This window comes from Cygnus olor, chromosome 14, assembly GCF_009769625.2.
Source record: "Cygnus olor isolate bCygOlo1 chromosome 14, bCygOlo1.pri.v2, whole genome shotgun sequence".
NCBI classification, from domain to species: Eukaryota; Metazoa; Chordata; class Aves; order Anseriformes; family Anatidae; genus Cygnus; species Cygnus olor.
Genome location: NC_049182.1, coordinates 16,472,940 through 16,498,025, shown reverse-complemented (window position 1 = coordinate 16,498,025; position 25,086 = coordinate 16,472,940). Strand labels below are relative to the sequence as shown.

The following is a 25,086-nucleotide window of genomic DNA, read 5'->3' as shown; positions in this document are numbered from 1 at the left end:
CTTGCCCAGTTTCATAGCTGAGAGACAATAGGACTTGAATAAATAAATATATATGTGTATATATATATATAATGATTTATAAATACCGTATTTTAATGTATTTGTGTATATCATTCTGTAGAGGTAATTAGGAAGAAAAATGACCCTGTAGAAAGATTTATGAATTTCTCTGAACTGCTTAATGAGGCCTAATATAAATCAGAATTTCAAATCACATTAGTGTTGTTGTATGCCCTAATTTCAAATGACAGTTCTGGCTTGCCACTCAGTTGGCCTTTTATTTGTGTCACAGATTAACCAACCATGTGGTTTTATGTCACTGTTTCATTAGAGCAGTGCTTTACTTAAAGATTTTTTTTTAATTAAATTGTTTATCTAATTTCTTTAGAGTAGTTTTGTTAGAATACAACTCACATTTGGGAAAAAAAAAGATTAGAGTAAAAAGAAAATTCAGGCTGTATTTAGATATTTTAAATATGGATAAATATAGAGGAGAGAAAATTTCATTCTCCTTTTCCACACTTCAGAACAACACAGTTAAGTGCGAAGTGCAGTTGCTGCTCATTAGGAGCAGTGTAGCCGTTGTGATGCTACCCTGCTCTTGAGCAGCCGCTGCTGATAATGGGTGGCTAATGTTGTGTACGGTAGGGAATGTATTCACGGGTGAAGCAGTTCTTGAAAATGTGTGGTGTTTGTGACACCTTATAAAAGAGAATGTCTGCAATCTATAACTGAAGAAAATGCCTACTAAAATCGTGACAAAAAGTGTCTGCGACCTGTGTAGTTTTTTTTTTTTTTTTTTTTTTTTTTGGGGGGGGTGGCAGGGCGGAATCTGCTGTTTGCTGAATGTCCTGATGCTGATGCCCTTTTTTGTGATATTCTGTGTCTCTAGGTCATGCTATGTTTTGAGTCTAAATAAATAACATAATATAGAGAGTTTGATGCACCTACTTACTATTCTGGAATTGGGCTAACAGTCTGGGAAGGGTGAAAATACATCCTCTTGTCTTCATTTGCCAGTGCAAAAGGCATTATGAAGGTAAGCTAGTAGGTATCAAGACAGGTAAATCTTTCTTGTCTGTCTAGAGGTAAAGAGAGGAAGAAATAGAATATAGGCTGTACTGGTTCAGCTGGATGGCTAGAAGTGGACACCTGGGGACAGTAAAAGAGGCAATCATAGTTGAAACTCAGCTTATTTTTTCCCAGACTTTCAGCCCGTTTGGTCCCAGGACTCCCTGAGCTGGAAGTGGTCTCAGCCACTTAGGAAACCTCACTGGGATTCTCTTCTGTGAATCTTTCCTGTCTTTGCTTAAATCTTGGTAAACTTGTGGCCTCCCTAGCATCCTCCTGCAAATGCACATTTGCTGTGTAAAGGTGAAAAAAAGAAAGAAAACAAAACAAAAAAAACAACCACCTTTTCTAAGAAGGCGAAGGAAGCTTGCTTTGAACCAGACTCCTGCTAGTGCTACTCAGTGTCCCCTGGTTCTTGTACTGAAAGAGACAAGAAGGTTGGGATTACATGCCCTCAGCTGTCTCTGTGGCCTTTTTTTTTTCTGAGGGGTATGATTTTGTGAGGGGAGAGCCAGGGAGGCCCACTGAGTGCATTACATGCGGCGCACTGCTATTTTCAGTGTTCACGGGTGGGATGAGGAGGTGCTACCCTGTGCCTTTGGGAGGGGAAGCGTTCCTCCTCACCACCCCGGCAGGGAATGGAAGACTTGCTCTGTCACTGCTGTACTGCACATTCTCTTCTCATCCGATCAAAGCCCACTGGGAATTTGACCGTTTAATGGAAAGAGCTGCGGACTACGGTATTCTTGTTGTGGCTTAGGCAGTTCGTAGGGAGGCATACCTGTGCAAGACGAGGTAACCTACAGAGGTGCTCTTATAAGGGTACCAGATGCACATACCTTCAGCAGCTCAGTTCAGCTGCTCCTTGTAGATAGAGGGGTGGGTGTGTGTGTATCCCTCTGAAAAAAAATAAAATATATATATATGCATGTTTATCTTGGCAAGGGAGAGACTGCCCTTGTATTACTTTATTCATCTCTAATTTTTTTTTTTTTTTAAGAGACAATATAGCAGTTATCTATGTGTGTGTGTAAATAACTCATCCAAGGTAGTACTTGGAATTGCCATTTCTATTTATTTATTTATTTATTTATTTGTAAAATACTGTTGGATTAGCTCTTCATTTATTCGAGTTTTAAATTTGTGCTCACGTCCAGATCAAATTTCACTTCTTTGCACTTCCGATGGTGTCTGGTGATGATGCTGTGAATGGTTTCAGAGTTGCCTTCAGTCCAATGAAAGAATGCTTCTAAATGTTTAAGGCTACTTGGGCTGCCTCCGCGTTAGCGACTAGTGCAGCGCAAAAAAAGGGAGGACCGGGACTTTTCTTTACACAGTGTGTTAACAGCTCAGGGCTCTAGGTCCATTTGAGGTGTTGTCCAGCCTTAACTGTGTGCCAGCTGCTGCTCCGAGCAGCACTGCCCAGCTGATAGAGACGTCTTCTACTTCCCCTGCTGCTGTCCCCTTCGCTTTCTGCTAGCCCCAGTTCCTTTCATCCTTAGGTGAGCTGTGTTTGGACTGACAGCATTACCCACCTCTTCTGTTTCCTCTTCTCCTTCCCTGACGTTCGCAGCTTTCCTGAAGTAACTTTGTTGGTGCTTGAATCCAGTTACCATGAAGTACACCTCTCAAGCTTCGTAATTGTTTTGAAAGTTAATAATAATCTGACATTTTTATGGTAAGTTTTATTATTTTCTGCACTTTTTTTTTTTTACCCTTTGTAATTGGAAACTCTCAGTGTAAAGTAATGGTAAATAGTCTTATATTTATTTTCATGCTTACAAGTGAAGCTCCTGATTCATTTGCTCTGGTTATTATCTGCTTAGCTGTTTGTTTACATCATTTCACTGACTCCCCTGGACTCAGGTGAGTGAGGCTGCTGGTTGTGGCGTTTGTGTGTGCATGTATGGACCTTTTACTAATTTCTCAGATATATCTTGTAGGCTGAACTCTACAATGGTGTGATTTCCTCTGACACTAATTAATGTTTTGCTGAGTTGAGCTACTTTAAAAAAAAATAAAGAAAAGAAGAAACCAACAAAACTAAATATCAGTTGTGGTTTTCTCAGTTTTCATACAGATAGAAGCTTTACTGAGTCACAGGCTGTGGTAGGCACCTCTCGGTACTTGATGCTAATGCAGTTCTCTCCGGTGGTTTCTTACGCTAGCACATTACTGTAAGGAAGAGAAAATTTTAGTAAATATTTTGTTTTGGGAGGGCTGAGGGAGGGTTTGAATACTTCAATTCACAGTAAAAGTATTTAATTTGGTAATTTATTCTCTAGGGTTTTTGGGTGTTTTTCTTTGAAGTTCTTTCCTTCTTAGTTTTAGGAACTTCTGATACTTGGGAACAGGATGGAATATTAGAGGTTTTCCAGGGGCCTGTAATCTGTCTAAACCACTGTTATATAACTAGATACAGACCACGCATAATACATCCAGCAGTGGTGGTGAACTTTTTTTCCACTGAGCATAATTTTACTTTATTAGTGTCTGATCTCCTGATTCGTATGCTAGAAGAGGCTTCTTCCTGCAGTGATGGTACTACAGCTGCTGCTTGTTAAGCACCAACTTTTAGTGTTACTCCATTGTAGCATTTTAATTTATTTGTAGAATGCTGGTCTGCTTCATGTTTTGGGCAGCCATACTGCTTCAGTTCAGCTTCTGCATTCTTCCTCTGTGCTCTTCTGGATACATATTTCAGTAGACACATATGAAGGCTATCATATTTTTAATTTTTACTGCTTTTAATTTTTCTTGGAGGAAGGCTGTTGTGTCTCCAAAGATGTGAGCAAAGCTACTTTTCTGGTGCATTGTGTTTTGTATTCTGCTGTGATTCGGCTGTGGTTTCCGTTCTCTGCCTCTTGTGAGCGGTACTATTAGATTTTTGCCATGATCTTTCCTGTTACTGTAAAGCACTGGATTCCCATTCTAACTGAGTTTGGTCACTGTTTCTCTTTAAGATTCAAAGTGCTGCCATTGACTATTCATAATGTTCAATAGAAAAAAAGATTTTTTTTCAAATGGAAGTTTGTAAAAATGTCAATTATGAAGTGGTACAGAACTTATGTACTTGATAAATCCATAATTTCTTTTTTTTTTAATTTCCTTTTTTGTTCTACAGCTGTAATGTATTGAAACACTTGTGTTTATAATTTCATGGCTCTTAAAAGCTTATTTATTATTATGATTATTCGTTAGCAAAAAAGGCAGTTAATTTCCATTTACTAATTTTCCACTCTCATATGTTTGGTTGGCTAGTAGGAAGAAGAAATCATTTATTCTTTTAAGTTTGGCCTAAAGCTTATACCCCTAGTTTTTGAAATATGTGTTGATATCATGGTGAGAGAAAGCATATCTTGAAAGTTTTATTATCATTTGTTGACAGCATTAGGTTTTGATCAATATTGCTTTGAGTAACTGCATTTTTGTTAACTATCAAATGTAATACAAATTCTAGTTATTACTTGATTTACTTGAATGCTTGGTAATTAATAAAGCATGAGTTTATATCCATTTCTTAAGGATGATAATGCTTTATGCTCAATATGAAGATTGCACCGTGCATTCAAAGTAAATTCACACAGAAGTACTAGACTTCATTTTTTAAATGTTGTGTAACATTTTTACTTATTAGTAGGCTCTGCAGTCATCTGTCTTTATTGAAATATAGACTATATTAGAATGCTATTATTCAAGTTGCCAAAAAGAACAAAAAAGTGGATGAAAAATAAGAGACTCAAAGAATAGCCAAAACTAAAATCCGTAACTTGAATTTGTCCTGGCCTTTGGCTGAAGTCTGATGATGATACAGTCTTTTTCCTCAGGACACTTGCTTTATTCAGCGTTCTGAGCAGATGCTCTCTAAGAATTAATTAGACTTGCAAAGCTGTTTGTGAGATCACTTTGTTGTTGTTGTTGGCTGCTGGAGTGAAGTGAAAGAAGTATTCAGGAAGGGGATGATGTTACATGTAAGTTGTTGGACGTTGGTTGTCTTGCTCTGCAGTCCAAGAATCAGTGCCTGGCCAGGACGTTCCTATATACTAATTCCTGACCCCAGCCATGTCTTCTGGTGTATGTATTTTCATGGCAATGCACTGAGCTAGAGTAAAGAATTGATAAAAGACTAAAACAATGGGGAGAGGAAACAAAAGAAACCAGAGCTTTTTGATCAAATGCTCAGTGGGGTTCAGTGAGTAACTGGAGCAGCTCCCATCCCGGCCCCATCCCCTGAAGGAGAGATGTTGCAAGCAGGTGGCTGGGGAGAAGTGAGAGCTGCCTGTCCTAGCAGTGCCGCTGCTGCTGGGTTCATGTGGCTGCAGCATTAAGGGGCGAGGTGAACTGGAATCTGCATCCCACAGCCTTCTGAGTGGTGGTAGATACCGCATTAAACAAACCGTGGTGTAGTCACTAAATGCTTACTTTTTCCTTTTTGGCCGGATATGGATACCTTAATTTATAAATATATTTATTGTTATCAGCTACGGCTGAAGGCACCTAGAGCTGTTCTATAGCATGCAAAATGTTGTATAATGCTAAATACTACAAAAATTGGGCACATGGTGTTATTGTACACTTTGCCTTCAATCTTTCTGTGCCAAGTTCCCAGCCAATTAAATGGGAATGGTCGCCTCTCAGGTGCTGTGCAAATGGAGTCGTTAGTGGTTGGAGGCAGGGGAGCGATGAGTCATGGAGGCAGCTGCCTGGCGTGGGGCCAGCGACTTCCAAAATGAGCAGAAAAATGCTTTAGTGATGCTCAGTGGGTGAGTGCCTTGCACTAAGTGATCCGGTGACTTAAATAAATAAATAATACAATACTGCAGCGTTAAGTATGTACCAGCCAGGACCAAATACAAATTTTGTGTGTTAGTGTAGATTTTGCAATTACCTGGCTTTTACATGCTTGCAGCTGTGCTATTCCCTTTCTGTCATTATTGAGTGTGTAATCTCTAAACTTCATCTAAGAAACACAACTCATTAATTAATCATAAACAAGGGCAAGAAAAGCAACAGTATGAAGTATGCCAAATACCATCTCAATAGTACTGCTGGGTTATTTTAAAAGGATCATCAGATCTTGCAGCCTGTAGTAAATGTATGGATTTTTATATCACTTACTCCAGTGGCACTCAGAGTAATTTAAAAACTGTCTTTAATTAACCTTTCTTGCACTCGTATGAGGTGGATTGTTACTGTGGGAGCTAGCACCGTTCGTATTAGCTGAAACATAAATGAGAGAGGGAAGTAGCCAAAGTGTGGTAAATATTTGTATGTTTCCCAGTACAAAAAGGCAGCAAACTGCATGTATAAATCTTAGCATGTTCTTGATTTTCACTAAAACAGTGAAGGATTATGTTCATGTGGAAACGCCACTGTAGTAGAGTCCTGCAGTGGGGCCTTTGCCCCACCATCTGGAAATGGCTAGAACGTTCTGGAATAGACCAGAACCAGACGGAACTTTCTGGAACATTTTGGAATAGGCCAGAACTGGCTGGAACGTTCTGGAATATTTAGGCACAGGCTGGGACAGTCTAGAAGATTCTGGAACATTTTCAGAACTGCCCAGAACGTTCTGGAACCAGCTGGAATGTTCCAAATCCACCTGGAATGTTCCAGAGCTGGTGGTGCCCAGCTCAGGACAGCCCTGGCCTCTCCTCACAGACATTCTTGCACCTGGGCACTGACAGTTACAAAGAATGGTAGTTGACAAAATTACCCGTTCTTAAATTTATTTAATTAATTAATTAATTTATTTTATTTATTTTAAATATTTTTTGTAATGCTGGTATACGTACAGTATCTGAAATTATTTTTTAAGACTACTATTACTTTAAGAGAAGCTTGAAAGTAACATCTCCATTCTTTCGATTTTTGTTGCTTCGTTTGCTTGGTCTTGTTTATTTGCACATGCTAGTAGCTGTACACAAATATTTCTTGCTTCTTCTCTTACAGAAGGAACATCAAGGTAAAAAAAAAGTATTTGTTAGAATTTAGAGATGCATTTGAACTTGTCAGGGTGCGTTCTTACCTAGTCTTGGCAACAAGTCGCTGACCAAAAAAAAATATAATCAAACAAGGAACTTGCTTTTATTTTTGTACCTGATTAATTTACTACATAGATTTTGAATGGCTTTTTTGTTGTTTGCTTATTCAGTTATAGCAAGACTGTTTCATCTTTCTTTTGACCTCTCACATGCTAAACAAGCCAAAGGAGAAATTGAAAATAACAGTTGCGGCACTACTGAAGGTTTTTACAGTGTCAATGCAGGAAAAAGAACAAGTCAAATGCTTTTAAATCTCCTGCAAGACGGTGGATGTTCTGGAAAAAAATCTGCACTTGATTTAGTCTTATTTCAGAGAGTTTTAACCCTTTTTTTTTTTTATCCCACGGCTGTTGTTCACTGGAAGAGCAGATGTGACAGCAGCAGCTAAGCCCAGTGTGCCCACAGGCTCCGGGTTGCTACCACTGGGTGCCATGGAACTGTGAGGGCCCAGTGGCTGCCACTGAGCGCCATGGAGCCATGAGAGCCTGGTGGCTGCTGCTGGGCACCATGGAGCCGTGAGGACCTGGTGGCCACCACTGGGTGCCATAGAGCCGTGAGGGCCTGGTGGCCCCCGCTGGGAACCATAAGGTCTGGTGGCCACCACTGGGCACCATGGAGCCGTGAGGGCCTGGTGGCTGCCGCTGGGCGCCATGGAGCCGCAAGGATCTGGTGGCTGCTGATCACTGAAGGCACTGGCTTAGCAGCACCGCTGCCTCCTGGGCCAACTGGGCAGTGCTGCCCGCACTGATTCCTTTTGGCCTTCCAAGTCAAAATGCTTCCTGCATAGCTGGCAGTGGCCGTGTGTCTTTCTGTGAGTTGACACCTGGTCATAAGGAGCGTTCAGTCCATATAATGTTGTCTTTCTTGAGGATTAAAACATGATCCTACTCATCCTTTTGACAGTTTTTGCTCAAATCTGACTAATGATGGATTTTAATGCTCACTATTTATTTATTCGGTAGATTATTAACGTTTGTATCTCAGTGTAACCTGATGCTGCTCTTACAAATGTTTCTGTTCCAAAGTCAACAGTCACTGAAATAGTGATACCCAAACAGGGAAGGTATAAATGGATTGGAAAGTATAAGCAAATACTCCAAATAGCACAGAATTACCAAAGCAGTAGGTATGTAATAGCAGTATAATTTGCATTGAGGCATAGGTTCATGGGATTGCACAAAAGAAAGTAAGCATAATAGTGAAAATAAGGAGATTATGAAAGTAAAGACTGCCTTCCAACCCCTAATTAGTAAGGTTATCTATATTTCAGCTTTTACATTTGCAAATTAAAAGCACTGTTTGTTTCACATTGATTCATATTCTTAGAGGATCTTATGCCATGATTCTGGCCTTAAAGATTCTACATGATACTAATGTACAAAGTGTATCGAATTCTTTGTCTTATTTAAATAATTGATGCTTTATGGAAAGCTGTTGGCCTGAAATACAATTATGCCTATTCATTTCCAGGGAGATAGACCTCAGCAGTTAAGTAGTGCTAGTACATCAAGCTTCTATTTTAACCAAAAATAAGTACCATTAATTTAAATTCAGTGAAAGCAATAGATAAAGCTGGCAGTGTTAAATACTCTCAATGTTAAAAGAAAATTGCATGCATAATAGTTGGAAGGATTAGCTTGTCTTTATAGGTTTTTGTATGTATTTATGAAATATTTGGCTCTTTCGTTGATGGTTTGCATGTCTGTTCCCACCTGCAGCCAGTGGTGTTATTACAGTTTTTGAATGGGTATTTATCAACTGTTTGAGTTTATTAGGCAGAATGACCAATCATTTCTTCACCATTACTTATTGCTTGATTTCATAATAAAAGGTGAAACATATTTTTTCCAAGTAATCTTACAAGTAGTTGTGGTTCCAACTGACCAGATGAAAAATAAAGCAATTGCTGAGGCTGTGGACATGTTAGGTAATTTCTCTTTTCCAGAAATACTTTTTGAGGATAATGAAAGTTCTGAACAAAATGTGGGAACCAACAGGTGGTGTAAGGGGTTGCAGACTGAAAAAGAAAAGCATGAATTGACAGTGGAAGCAACAAGTGGTCTGTGGAGTCGTGTCATCTTAAGAGTTCTTTACATTAAACTTTACACTGTAAAGATACCCGAAGAAAAAAATGTCTTGATCTTAAAGGTTTGAGGACTACTGACAGGATTATCATGCCTTTTTCTCTTTTGGGAGTTGAGAGGAAATGATCAATTCTTACCAGTGCGTTTTAGCAATGTAAAATTTAAAAGACTAAGCAAACCGATTGCTTGTGTGTCTATGTAGTTTGGAGCAGGAGGGGAAGAGGAAGAATGAGAGGCATAAGGAAAAGATATTTCTAAAAGATGAATTTTGATATCCCAATGTAGGTAGATTTTGTTGCCCTTTTAGTATTTAAAAACTGAGACATAAGTACCAAAATACTTCTGAAGTCTTTGCTTATCACTAGTATTCAACTTTTTTTTTCCTCTTCTGACAGATCCTTCTTGCTTTTCATTGCCAAGTGAATTAAGAAGTGTCTCTCACCTGGTCAGCTGAAGACACCACCCAGAACAACCGCAAAACAGAGCATTGCTGATCTCTCCTTTCAGTGAGTAGTCATAACTTCAATTTTGTATGTTGTTTTGCTCTGAGATGTGTTTATATTGTTGACCAAAGTGCTTCCATCTATGCTTGAAAAATGCCTTTCTAGATCTCTGCAGGAAAGTGTTTTTGTTGTAGAGGAAAGCAATTTGTCCCAGCACTTTTCCTGTACAGAATCTACTTCAGTCTTTCCCAGCCCAACTGAATTACTTAAGAATGCTTCAGAAGAAGAAATACACATTTTTCCTACCTACCTAGATTTACATTTGCGGGAGTTGCCCATCCTGACAAATTGAGGATCAAATGAAGATGTTAGGAATTTATTGCTCCTGGCATCAAACAAATTTTTCTTCATTTGAGTGTGTATTTTATTCAGATTCCTAACACAACAAAAACTATTCTGTCTTGATAAATGACTGCATATCATCAAGTTGTAAATCTGTATATCCTATAATATGTGTTGTATAAGGAAAAGATCAAGAAAGAAGGATCTTTCAAATTGTCTGTTACTTTGTGGTGTCTGTAACTGTTGGACACAATGCTCACAAGACACCCTATAATTTAATTATGTTGTACATATGCTCTGGGAATTCATATAATTACATACAGTAACAAACTATCCCATTGTGTCCTGCAGAGACAGAAGGCTATCTTGCTTATGATAGCCTCAAGAGGAAAAGAAATATAACCTTCAGTTGATTGATTCCCATAAAAAGTTAAAGCTGCCTTTTTTTTTTTTTTGAGGTCTTTATTCTCTTGTGGTTTTAATTTTACCAAGGTAGTTTTCTTTTTCTTTTTATTTTTGTAATACGCCTGACAATTCTTATTCAGGCCATTTAATTCAGTGGCAGTGTTGCTTAAGAAACTGCTTTCAAGCTATGCCTCTTAAAAAATAAACCTTTTAGTTGGAGTTCATTTAATATAATGTTTTTCATTCTATCACATCTCTTTCAAAGCATGGAAAAAACAGATTTTTTTAGATATGGCAGGCACCAAATTCCAGGCAAATTCTTTCACTTACACTGAAATAGTCAGCACATTCTTGTATGTTGTTTGCTATAGATGAGTTGGTTGTCATATATGTTCTGCTAAAAGATTATTTTCTGACTCCATGTCTGTATTTCTTCAATTTTTACACTATTAAGATTCATGCTTCCTACTTACAAAGTAAATTATTCTAAGAGCCTGTGTCTCTGAATTCTAAAAAAATAATATTGCAAAGGAAAATTAAAATGAGAAACTGAAAAGCTTCAGTGTAGTAATACGAATAAGAAAAAAAATCTGGTGGGGTTTTGGTTTTTATTTTTCTATTTTTTCTGTTTTAGCAAGTCTGAGTTTCATGACAGTTTTCTGCCAGTGCTGTATAATTAGAAAAATGAAATAGGTAATTGCCAAAATTGTTTTTACTATTGCAAATGTATCTACATACTCGTTGTAAAATCTACATACTCGTTGTAAAATCTCATATGTTTGTTTTAAGAGATCTTCTTAGCCCATCTTCAGATACAAATTGACAAATACTTCTCATACCAAATTCCTAGAGAACAAACACTAAGTGATAAAAGATATCAGTCCAGAAGCTCTGTGTTTCTCGACTCAACTGCGGTTTATGTGGAAAAGGTTGCAGAAATAGGTCCTCAGAAGTAGGTCATCTGTGAAAATTTCAAAACACCCGATAACTCAATCTCAAAATCCCCCTGCTGTCATTTTGTGTAGGTAAGGCTGGTTGGTTTGTTGCCTTTGTGTTTTTTTTTTGTCTGTTTGTTTTTATGAGGGAACCTAAATAACACCAAGTAATCTCCCAAGGTCATGAAGCAGGTCATGAGTAAAGCTGAATGTGAAATCACATTCATAATTCCCTGTAGTAATCAAAGATGTGAATGTGTCCATTTAAACCTTTCCAAATGGTGGCTAGATCCTGCATGCTGCTTTGTGCTTTGCTTTTGAATGGATTTTCTGTTAGTGAGGAAAAAGAATTTCCTTCCCAGTGCTCTCGATGGCATGGCTGTGTTTTTTGCTATGGGTTTGATTTGAGTTGAGACAAATGCTAGGGCAAGTGAGCTTAATGTTGTGATGGTTGCGAGGAGCAGAGTATTTTCCTTGTGAAATAGTTGCTTAAGAGGATTTTCATCAATTCTTCCAGCTTAGAGAACATGACTCATGGGCCCCCAGGATGGGGGGAAAAAATCTAAGTAACACAGGTGGATTGCACAGTGTATCACTTCAGTGGGTTTGGGGCTTTATTTCTGGGGCCTTGGGGTTGAGGGAAATATTCTCCCTTTATATGCCATGATAAATTTTCCTTAGCTTAGCTGTGGTTTTGGGGTTGTGAATTTTTGCTGGGTTCTACCCTGGGTGCTGGTAACGTCTCTGGTTTTCACCTGTTATAGGCTCTGCAGTTGACTTGCAATGTGAACCAGTACCGTGCATTCTTTGTCTCATTAAATTTGTGTTCCTGTGCACTTGCAGGTGTGCTGAAGAAGCACTAGTAACTTCTCAATTACTTCCCTTTTGTGTTGTTTGTCCAGCCTCTGAGCGCTGCCTGTTTCTGCCTTTTCACTTGTTCTTTACACAAATGACAAAGACTCTCCATGACTTCCCAAACAAATCTTGGGACTCATTTCCCTCTGTTGTGTCCTTCTCTGGCATCTTCTGTGTTACTCAGAGGCTATTGCTGGGACATCAATGTTTCAGCATGTTTGTTAGGTTTGTGGGTTGTTTTTTTATTTTTGTTATTACTCAACAAAGGCTGCTGTCATCCCATCGTGGTGGATCAAAGCCTTTAGAAAGTAGCTACATTAAAGAAAAAAGAAGTGCAACTTCTTGAACAAAACCCTACTGGATTTCTTCTCACAGGGGGATTCTGTTTGTTAGCTTTATGCCTCTTGACTATAAATTCCCTTCTTCCGTGGGAGTGGGAAGCAAACAGCCTCTCAGTCACTGACAGCTTCAGTGCTTTTCTCAGTCCTGGGCCTGGAGAGTGCAAGAGTTTTTGCACTTGTAGGGCTGTTGCTAAGAGAATATTCTGTGTGGTTTAAAAACGTTCTGTAAACTCACAGTGGTATGAGTAACAAAAAGTATCTGAGAATAGCCCTCTTTTTACTATCAGGCTTACATGTCTCTCTTTACCATGTTTGATTTGTTAGTTTCCAATGACTTGTAAAAGGAACAAAAGTATGTGAACAAAGTGAAATGTCTGTGGATTGTCTGAGTGACAGCATCCCTCAGAGTGACATCAGCGCTCTACGTTGAGCCTGTGGGTCGCAGTCATGCCTGTGTGACTTCTGCTGAGGTCCGGGCCACTTCTGCCTGAGGCAGGCACCTTCCTATCTTGGAGCAGGTTTGGCCGCTTACTGGGAGGTACCTTCTGAAAGAGATGTTACTCATCTGTAGTGTGCTTGGATTACTTCTTTGCATAATGGTTAAATTTTCAGGCTCCTGGGGGAAGAGGGGAGAAACATATGTCATGTCCTCCCGCCCTCCCCTCCCCCCCCCCCCCCCCCCCCCCCAAAAAAAAAAAACACCTTCCCCAACCCCAAGCTCCACTAGTATCAAAGTTATTTGCCAGAATTTACATAGTGAGAATTTAAACAGAGCTAACAGAGCTTTGCATGTGATCATTTTTGGTATTCCTGGTAATACAGACATAGTTTTGAAGATGCTTGTGCTCCAAATTTACACTTAATGTTCAGTTAGGTATTTTACAAGATTGTATAAATGCAGTTCTTTGGATCTTTTAAAGATGTATCATTTTGCTGAAATACTAGTTAATAGGTTTGGGGAAAAAAGCTTTTATTCTTTAAATATGTAGTCTTGTAAACAGTTTTATTTTTAAGTATGATCTTAGCCTTCCCATATGAGAATTATTTCCTTTCAATTGATTTTTTTTTATATTTGGGTTTTTGAGTAGCTCTGTCTTTTATTTCCTAATCAGCAAGCTCACAATCACAACTTGATAAATAAAATATTTGCACTCAGAAATGGAACCACAAAACCAATGTAACTTCTGTTATTGATCTTTTTTTCTGTGCTACTCTTCTGGCAGTGAAGAGAGAATTCCATCCTGTGTAGGCATAAAAAATATTTAGAGCAAATTATTCTAAATTATAAACTAACCAGTAAATCAGTATTGCTTCAGCATTATTCTCCCATTTCTGCTCCCCCTCAGCCTAAGATCTGCATCTCTAATAAGAAGCAATGCATGGGATTTTTTTTGTTTAATTTTTATTTAAATGAATAAAGTAAAATGGACATTTCCTTTAATTATCAGCAGTACTTCGGCATGGTGGAAGAACAAGGGTATATATTCAATTAAAATGAATCATTGTAATATGAATAATGATTACAGAAGTAGAATTAAGATGTTACCCAAGGTTTTATAAGTCATTTGCAGATCACCAATTATCTCTTCTAGAAAAACATTTTCCAAAGAATAAAAAAGGTACTATTTTCTTAGATTTCTTTGGTGTGAAGTTTTAGTGGGATGCTAGTGAGGTTTAACCTGTTTAGTGTTAGGAATAACTTTAAATGTATTAGGACACACATTGGGCACACATTGACCTTAGCACTGCAAAAATACTTGTTAGGAGAGAACTTCAGTTATAAGCATTTCTGAAGACACAATATTTGGTTTGAAGAAATAAATGGAACAGTATAGTTTCTCAACTCCTGCATGAAAAGATGAGAAATGGAATCTTATTTTGGATAGATTCAGGCTTCCATCAAATAAATGAGAAATGGGAATAAGTCATGCAAAACAGTAGGTTTAGAATGATTTTTAAACAAGATAAAGACAGGGATTACTGTATCTTAAAACATTTTAGTGGACTGTAGATAGGAGTATGTGGGCTGAAAAGGCTGTGATACGAAAATTATAAAAATACAAAATTATCACTAAATGTTAAATAAGAATAAGATAATGATGTTTGAAACTCTGGATTTTTGATTGATTACTATGTAACATGCAAAGTTGAATGTTGATAAAAAGATGCTGATAGTATTCAGTATTTTGTACGGATTACCTTTGGAGTTAAGTACAGATTTTAATAGAAATATTTGCATTCTGTTCCATGAAGGTTTATAATTTGTAGGTTTTTATATATACTTAGGTGGATTTGAGCTTTAAGATTTTTTTTCCTTTGCAAAAAAATATAAGCTTTGACTTACAAAACTAAAGGCAGGTTGTCATATCTGTCAGAAGGTAAGAAAAGAAAATGCATCTTTGCTTCAATGGGAATATGGGACTGTGGGTGAAAACATGGTGGAAAAATGCTGTAGCTATTCAGGCTGACCTAAAATGCAAGCTTGAGAAAAATATTAGAGTAACTATCTGACTACTTCTTGAAGAGAAGCCAACATGGACAGATCTTGACTACAAACTCAGAAATGACTGCGTGGCTGTCCTTGGAGAGCTCAAAGAAATGTTATAGCTCATTACAGATGATGCTTAATAAATTCTTCTGTGTAACCTGCTACAAGCATCTGGCAGGAAGAAGAGTATCAAATTCTAGTTGTGGTGTTCCTTGACTAACTCTTCTTCTCTCCTTTATGTACGATTTTGTCTGTTCCTTGCCAGTGCTGAATTGTCAGTACAGGAATTGTAGATTTTTGTGGAACCGATTCTAAGTCTCACTGGAAACTCAGTGCAATTTCAGAAATTCTGCATGCTTGAGGGTGATGTAACCCTTCACGCGTGATGCTGAATCCTGATCTGAGCTAGCTTATGTAAAGGAAAAGGTTTGCAGTCAGCATGTTTTCTTGGAAGGAAACCTCTGTAATTACTTTTTGACTAGAGTTTGAGGTGGTATGACTGTGTAGGTGTCTAATAAATGTTTTTGGTGGAATAGAGCAAACGTGAGGAATGAGTGGATAAAGCTGCTTTTCAGTTGCATTCATTCTGGTCCAGGCCTTCACCCTCATGAGCAGCTTATTTTTGTGTATTTAATGAAAAAAATAAAAATGAAAAAAAAGGAGAAGCAAAACTTTTTAAGTAGAAATTTTCTGTCCACAATTTTCCTTTGTTTTTCATTGAGCTGTTTGTGTTTATAGAAGTTGCAGGTATAAACTGGTTCATTAAGCTTTGAATGCCTTTTATAAAGTTCACTCCAGTTCTGAATCTTTCTGGCACCGAATTACAAGTTCAGGTTTTGTAGGCAAGCTATATTGGCTTGGAAACGATCTCCAAAAATCAGATTTTCTAGAAAGAAAGTATGTAGAGCTAAACTGCCATCACAGTGAGAAATCAAAATGTTCAATGCTTACGGATATTTTGGTATCAGGAAGAGCTACCACCATCAGTACTCCATCTGACAGCTGTATATATTTGCCACTGAAGCTGGGACATGAATCAGTTACAATAAGCCTGAAAACAGGCTCAGATGTCATCCAGGAGATGGCTGCTATTGACTGCAGGAAAGGAGATATTAGAGTGAGCGAGATACCTTTCAAGAATAAATCAGTTTTGAGTAATAGGGAGTCCTCCAAGGGTGCTAATAATGCACAAGAAAAACATGTCAGTAGGGCACTGGAGAGTGACACGATTCTGCTGCACTGTAGCAGTGCTGCGATTCCAATAGGTATATGAGGCGAGGTGATTCATAACACAAATAATTTGTGTTCTGTACTTCTCTTCTTTTAAATTTGAAGTTGAATGCAGGGAAGATTGTGGTTTGCTGGTTGTCCTCAAGCAATTACTTATTCTGTTTCACTGTGCCTTATACAAATCTGTCACTTACATAAATCTTTCACATTATGTTAGCACATTTACAGTGACTTGAAGTGGAAGGAATGCTATGACTTCCATTGTTTTACATGCTCAGAAACAACAACAAAAAAAAACACAATAAAATATACCTAATCTTCAAACTGGTTTTCAGCAGATTTTTTTTTTTTTTTTTTTTTTTTTTAAGGATAAACTCAATGTAACTGGATTTATATTTTAGTTAGTTAGCTCCTTTAGGAGCATCTGTTTTACTGGCAGACGGATATAATCTTGTCTTCTTGAGGCCTGTCTTGTTTTACTTGCTCAGTTCATTTTGGAGGTAGAGTACAAAATCTCAGTATGGGTTTATTGCTGATTGCCACAGATGTAGTGAATTAATCCTGGTGAGAACCCTTTTGTGATTATCATGGTGTTAAACGTGTGTTCTGTACACAAATAAAGAGGTTATCTCCAAAAAAATTACAGGTAGTTTTACAGTTGTGGTTTTTAAATGTGTGACATAAACTTTTAAAATGGAAAATTTAGTTCAAGGTTTCAGACATGGAAGGTTTTTGATTGCTTAAAATGTAGCCATCTATTCATTTGTTTTTAAGATTAGTAAAGGCTTCTTTGATTTAAGATTACAAACTTCGTCACTCCCTACTTCCTCATTGTTCTACCTTTTCCTTAAGAGAGAAGTGCTGCACGTGCTTAACTAAATGTGCTAGTAGAAGGAGCTTTACTTCATACAAGTCTTTACTGACCTAGTTTTTTATAGCCCCTGGCAATCAGTTCCGTGCTTGTATAAGACAATGTTAATGATAATAATGTGAATATATATATTAAAACAATTTGCATAGTATTAGATTGTTTTTGTTTTACAAGATTGCATCTTCTTATTTTTTATTGTTAGCTATATTATAACTGTAATCTGGCACATTTCACGGACAGTTGAAGCTTCCCTCACTTTAGCAGAAATCTAGCTTATTATGCAGATATCCGCTTTTGACAATGAGCATCTGCAGCTACTCAAGACGTGGATATGGTGGTGTATGTGTGCAGGCATCTTCATTTGTTATGCTATGTTATCCCAGAATAAATATGCAGAATATATTGCAGTAGAACAATCACAATGCAAAAAAAGAAGCACACTGATGTTTTGTTATATGATAGCTGACTGTGCTGCTGGTTATAAAGCAAGTAGTTAAATCCAAGCGGAACAAATTTTCCTTTTAAAAATATTTTAAATATTTGCTTTATCTCTTTTTTTTTTTTTCAATCTCCTTAGCAACAGAAACATCTGTTTCTTTTCTCTTAGTCATTACATTCAAAGAAAGTAGCTGCTTCAAATATAATGAAAGCAATTTCTGTGGATTGGGTAGCTAATAATTGTTGCCAAGATCTTTTATTATAATAACAGGACATGCAACAATTGGCATTTTTTTATATTGAAATACAGCTATCTAGTTAACCTGTGCTGGTTAGGTGAGCTATAACCCATCAGCTCTTACAATGCATTTATTGTGTGATCTTTTTATGCAACAGAGACAAGAGTAAGCATGACTATTTCTGGTTTCACTGAATCTTAGAACGGCTTGGGTTGGAAAGGACCTTCAAGACAATCCAGTTCCAAGCCCCTGCTATGGGCAGGGACATCTCCCACCAGCCCAGGCTGCCCGAGGTCCCATCCAGGCTGGCCTTGAGCACTGCCAGGGATGGGGCATCCACAGCTTCTCTGGGCAGCCTGTGTCAAGGCCTCACCACTGTGGATTGCTTTTTGCACCTAATGTTTTGTTTAATTTGCAACTTGGAAACAGATTGTCAGAGAATTTGCCTAGAAGACAGAGGACTAAATATGCATGTCCTTACAAATACATATTTTTGTGTGTCAATCTAGAATATGAAATGTAGAATTAATATAAATATGGACTTTGTGATCTCTTTGTCTTAGTCAAATTACTATGCATTTTTCTGGAGAATTTTATAATTTAAAATTATTTCATTTCAAAAGGGCTTCTTGATCTATAATTGCACCATGTAGGGCCAAGAATTCACTCCTAAATCACAAGATACTGGCACATGTCAGGGAGAGATATAAAGGAATGAGCGAGGGGTGCCAGACCGGGATAGGAACAGATCTCTTTAAACCAAGAGAAGAAACAGACTTGCTCTGCAGCAGTGAAACAGAAGGACCTTTGCTATTACCGTAGTCTCGAGTGACTGTTATTTAGAGCTAACTGCACATGGATGGACCTGCGCACATGCTTGAAAACTAGTGCATAACATTTAACTTACCTCTAGGTATTGTGAACTAGTTAGTTTATAACACAGAGGTTAGTAATGTCATTGGGGAAGAGTATTTTAAGATTGGCAAAATTGGGAAGGCTTAAGCTCAACTGGAGCTCAAGTAGCAAGGGATAGCAAAAGTAACAAGAAGGAATCCTATAGGTGTGTAAGGTTATTGCAAAAGGAATATCTAGATATTCATCCATCTGTTGTGAAAAAAGCTGAAGTACTTGATGCCAGTTTTGCCTTGTTTTTCACAAGCTAAGTCTATTTCCACACGGGTTGGTGTGTTTCATTGTCCCAGGTTGGGAATGAGAAATGCATCCAGTAGCCAGAGTGGTAAAAAGCTAAGTTATACCATTTGTACATATGATGACCAGCCTCATTGCTGTCCCTGCAAAGATCATGGTTATAGGTATGAGATCTACTTGCAAACAGGTGAAGCCTCAGAATAAAATCAGTAGGAGTGTGGGTTCACTAAAGGGCTGTTCGTTTTTCACTGATTTGATTACCTTCTGCAACAAAACGAGTGGCTATGTCAATCCTTTTACACATTTCAGTATCTTTTTGTTCTTTTTTTTCAGTGCACTTGCACATTGAAGCCATACAATAGATTTGATAGACAAGGAGTAATAGTTTTAAACTAAAAGAGGGTAGGTTTACATTAGATATAAGGAAGAAACTCTTCACTATTAGGCTGGTGAGGCCCTGGCCCAGGCTGTCCAGAGAAGCTGTGGGTGCCCCATCCCTGGCAGTGCTCAAGGCCGGGCTGGATGGGGCTTTGGGCAGCCTGGTATGGTGGGAGGTGTCCCTGCCCATGGCAGGGGGCTTGGAAGTAGATGATCTTGAAGGTCCTTTCCAACCCAAGCCAATCTATGATTCTATGCTGAGCTGCAGCAGCACACGGGCACAGCAGCTGGGAGCTGCCAGGGACTATATGTCTTGTGTTGTTGGTTGTTTTTTTGTTTTGCTTTTTTTGGTGGAGAGGTGTTCTGTCCTACTGCTTGTACACATGCTGCAATCAGACAGCATTACAGCAGGAAAAACAAAATGAAGGCTTTAGCTTGACTTTCACTCCAAGGACCAGCAAAACTTTGAATTAGAGAAGGAAAAAAAATAAGAGGATTACTGCTATGCTACCACCTTTAATCCCATTTGTACTTTTCCCGATGCTTTTTTTTTCTTTGTCTCTCTCTCCAACCCTGAAAATAATAATTTTACATAATTCTACCTCCTGGCACATGTGGGCGTCAAGAAATGGCTTTGAGAAGCTTTACCAAAGGACCATCTGCAGCCTGTATGAGGGCCAAGAACACTGAGAACTTCCCTCTGTAGAAGAACGGAAGAGCTGGGTGGAGCACTGAGCAGTAAACTATGGCTGTAATGGTTTTAACTGGCTAGCACATCAGACAGATGGGCAGGTGCCCAAATGCCTTTTCCCTGGGAGCTTTGGGTAGCAGGCCATACTCTGGTCTCCTCCTTAAGTTTCACTCATGCTCATAAAGCAGTATTGGAAACCGTTTGCATTCAAGTTAGACACACAGAGTAGTCTGAAATAGAATTACTGCATTCCTGATGATGCAGTAAATGCACAGTCTTCATATCATATGCTAGAAGCGGAGCTGGTTATCAGTTTTCCACAGGGATGAGATGACTACAGGCAGGTAAAGAAAGGGCTTTTAGGGAAGGCTGGGAGGGGAGAGTTTGGGGCAGGATAGGTATAATTGTCCACTGTAACCCCTGTGCATGGGCAAGAGGCAAGGCATCTGACAGAGGACCTCAGAAGAGGGGACTTGCATCAGTTATGGGCAGAAACAGCATTACAGAAATGACAGAAAATGTCATTACAAGGAAGAGCCCTTACGCCAGTACCAAACTGGTGTCTTGCTGTGTAGTGTAGGCAGGGAGGAAACAGAGGCTTCTGCAGTTGATTTCTCCTTCTTCATAGGCACGTTCTTCTGTCTGATGCAGGCTGCTGAAGTGGATAGTTACTCCTATAGGTTTAATCAATGTGAAATAAATATTGATCCTATAAAATGCGAGTAGCTAAATAATTGAAATCTTACTACCAATGTCATCATCTATAAATATTATTAGAATAAGTATATGAAATCTGTGGTTATGCATTTCATGGGAACTTGCCCGTGGTTAGTTAGGTTACCTTCTTTCTTCTAGTTGAATTGTTGGAGTAGGAAGCCTTCTTTTGGAAGAAGGAGATGGTGTAAATTCTTTCATGGTAGCTGCAAATCAGGCAGTGAGAAAACACGTGAAGTCATTTGGAAAAGTAAGAGTTACCAGTGTGGTTGTTTGCAAGAAAGCTTATGGCTGCAAGGTGGAAAAAAAGTAAGTTGGTTTGAGATAAGAAAAACAGGAACTTCAGTTGCTTGATGTCTCCCCTGCTGACCATCCAGCCATTTCAAGAATGAAACAATTTTTTTTCATTTGTTTCCTCATATTTTACCCTTCACTGAAAGGCTGCAGTTCCCTAGACACAGGGAATGATTCAGACGTTCCCCTGTCTGAATGTTTCCTGGATTTTGGAAAATCATAGCTTATATATTGATCTTCTTTCTAAATAAATATAGATGATTCTTAGAGTATTTCAGAATTTCAAGTCTTCTTTTATGCTCTCTGTGTGTTTAGGCTTCAAATGCAAGCTATTTGCTGCTATCTGTGGGTGTGCTTACTTGCTTAGGATGGAGTTTATTTAGAAGGAAATGACAATGACTAATTCTTTTATCAGTGAACTGGAGTGAAAGAGTAACACTGGTTAAAGGTAGAGATAGGAAGCCAGGTCAGTTGATGAAGTTAGTGTACTCAGTAACAGTGGTTCTACATATGTTTAATGGATTGAGTTCTTCAAATGCTCCACAGAAAATGGGTGTCTTTCTAACTCTCTCAGTAATTTACTGCTAAGGGTAATAGCTGATAATTCTGCAGCTCTTCTTGATGTCTGTCCACAAGCTATTTTTAAAGACAGACTTCTCATGAAGACCACTTCTATGATATTTGAAGAATTAATCACAGTTGGTTAGTTTACTGATAATGTGAATAAGACATAATTCTTCATGTTTCGAGTTTAATTCCATTTCAATTTGAAATTGCTACAGTTGGTAACAGAGGGCAGAAAATATATGCGTAATGATAATAATATATTTGAAGTAGGTGATAGATTATAGGTGTTAAAATATGTACTTTACAGAGGGGTTTTGTGTGCGTGTTTGGTTTTGTTTTTTCATTACTTTTTTCAATTAAAAAAAGCCTAAGAGCAATCTGAATTAAACACTTTAAGTTGGATCCAGATTCTGGCATAATTTTAGAACCATTTCTTTATCTGATGAATTGACACTTCTGTAATCTACGGAAAATTTCAGAAAAACCAGTGAGAATAATTGTCTTCAGAAAAGGTAGGAATGCATGTGTTTGGCAGTTACCACTCTACTTGTCATATGTTTATTTTGAGTTGAGGGTAAATTTTCAGTAAAACTACTGCATAAATTAGAATTACGGAACCCAAAATTACTTAGATATTGATTTTGACCTTACTAGAATGATTATTCATTACTATGAGAGATCACAAGTGCACACATGCATCGATACTAAAAGACACTTTATATATATATATATATATATATATATATATATATTAGGTATAGTCTTAAAAAAGAAGTACTATTTTAAATAAACTTTTAATACTGACGTCTGTAGAACCTACTGTTGTGTGGAGTGCATTGTGCAATCCAGAGAAGTTTAGAATTTGTGGAAAAATTCTCTTCATCGACCAAAGGAAATAGGGTATATGACAACATGCATTTGTCTACAAAATGCGAAGCAATATCTGATGAAATACACGTTGTCAATAAAATAAATTGCCAAACAAAATATAATCCTTCTTCAAAATACATTTAGCCTACCCTATGAAATACGCTACTTCCACAAAGTGCATTTTGTTGCTTGAATTATTTTGATTTTCTGTCTATCAGAATCTTTAGATAAAGTGTTCTTTTGTCAGACACGGTATATCAACTATATTTTATTATATAGTGATAAAATACATTTAATTTGAAGGTAGACATTTGATAGGATACCTTAAACTGGTGTTGGTTTAATAGAAATGGCAAACTGCAGACATCCATTGTTTGTGGGGTGAGAGGCTCACTTCTGTTCCTCACTGTGCTTACAATATAATGGTTCTGTAGTTTCTAGTTCAGCTACTGTTGTGCTGTCTTAGATGTATTTAGTTTCCTTCTGATGAATAATCTCTGAATTGCACACTGTACTAAAGTGAAATGCCCAACTGTTTGGCCAATAGACAAAAATGTCAGTATTTGTTCAAATTTCCCATGAGTTGTCAGTCACGTATCTGGCGTTACCTATATCTACGTGTCAGCCGTGGGTCCTCAGCTAAGCCTTTCCCTGACTTACTGGAGTCACACCAGATGTATGACTAAGCTGTTCAATTTCTAATTAATTGAAAGTCTTTGCATTATTGTTATAGAAGACAGAACTAATTTTTCAATGAAACAGCTCCTTACTGATCTTGAAACTTTAAAAACATCTTCATTGTGCGTATGTAAAAATGCAGCCATCAAGAAAGATGTAATTCTTCTTTGGAAGAGGTTGCCAAAAACTTAAATCTCTGCAAAGAAATACAAATGTTCCACTGAGTTTTCAAAAACTGACTTATGTTGAAATTGGTACTGCAGGGCCTAGAGTTCAGTTGTGTAACAATTTTCAGAAAAAGGACTGTGGAGTTGCTTATTTCACAGTGCTTGCTAAAGTTAAAAGGACATTTGATTACTCCAAAGTTTAATGTAAAGCATTAAAAGTTAAGCCTCTATGTGACTATCTTTGTGCCAATCCAAATACCACTTGTGACAGTAAGTAAATGTGCAAATTGTTCAGCTGTAATTTGGAAATATAGAAACAACAGTGAAAGCAAAGCAGAAGTTTCCAACCAGGATGTGAAGTATCTCCTGAATTAGTGGTTGAAGGTTGTTTTTACTTACAAGTTAACAAGATCATTCTTGTCATTGCTGATTATAAGAAGATTAATAGAAAAGACTGAGGATTGTAAAGACTTCAGCAAAAACACTTGAGTGTCAACTCAGAAGTTAGCTTTGCACTAGGATGTTTTAGATGAGAATGAAATCAGAAATTTGGAGAGAAGTTGAGGTGTAGGCCATAGAGGTGTTAAAAATTAATGTATTTGGCTAAATAGAAATGAACGCTAACCTTTGCATCCTGCTGAAGCAAAAATACACGATGTTGCAAGTGGAATACTCTTTCCAGGCCTGGTTGCTTCAGCTTTCTGTACAAACAGTTTCCCAGACACTTCAGGAAGAACTGTATGGATATAAATATGTAGACTTTTATAATGTGTAAGGAAGTAAAAATTAGTTTTGTTGTAAAATGTTTCTTTCATTTACAATCAAGTAGAAACTCTGTAACTATGAAACCCCACATGCATGTAGAAATGGGCAAATTGGACTGTTAATATTACCTGAATATTATGTTGCATTATAGGAAGTACTTGCCTCCCTCCTTTCCCCTTCAAGCCACTATGCTTCTGTTGTTAACATTACTTGAATGAAGTGTGCCTACCTGAACTAAGTGATTCTCTTCAGATATTTTTACCTTAATCTGGGGGATGTTATTTCCCGTTCCTTTCTCTTTTTGCTGGCACGTTTCTCAGATGACACAATCATCATACACTATCAGGTACACATTAGCTTGTGACATTGGAAAGCTTGGCAAGACGTAGGCTAGTCTTACATAGCCTGATTCATATTGTTCTATATGAATTCTGAAGATGGTACTAACAAAGATTAGGGCTGGAAAGTAGCTCTTGAGGTGTTTTAGCTGCTGCTTGTGGTAACAAACAATACGAGATGATTCTTTCTCCTCTGTTAAATTCATCAACCTAAAGTTTAAACTTGTTCACCATGTCCACTGACTTTGAAAGGCCAAGAGATTTGAAAGATAATTAACTTCCTGCAACATCATAGAATTATAAAATGGCTTGGGTTGGAAAGGACCATCAAGATCATCTACTTCCAAGCCCCCTGCAGGGGGCGGGGACACCTCCCACCATACCAGGCTGCCACCAGCCCCATCCAGCCTGGCCTTTAGCACTGCCAGGAATGAGGCACCCAGAGCTTTTCTGGGCAGCCTGGGCCAGGGCCTCACCGCCCTCACAGTAAAGAATTTCCTCCTAATATCTAATGTAAATCTACCCTCTTTTAGTTTAAAACCACTTTCCCTGGTTCTATCACTATGCTTCCTGACAAAGAGTTCCTCCCCAACTTTTCTGTAGTCCCCATTCAGGCATTGGAAGGCCGCTATGATTATCTCTGTGGCCTACTTGTGCTGGGGGCCCCAGAGCTGAGCGCAGGCTGCAGG

The 25,086-nt window shown here is 38.0% G+C and overlaps 1 protein-coding gene across 2 annotated transcripts in view; it reads left to right on the top strand.

The window, feature by feature from the left end:
• TENM2 (teneurin transmembrane protein 2) overlaps nt 1-25,086 on the top strand; it is a 1,590,996-nt gene that overhangs the window by 980,360 nt on the left and 585,550 nt on the right. For both annotated transcript variants that reach the window (XM_040574031.1, XM_040574032.1), the window contains one exon: nt 9,595-9,705. The gene's annotated coding sequence lies outside the window, so the exon portion shown is untranslated. The remainder of the gene's footprint in view (nt 1-9,594; nt 9,706-25,086) is intronic.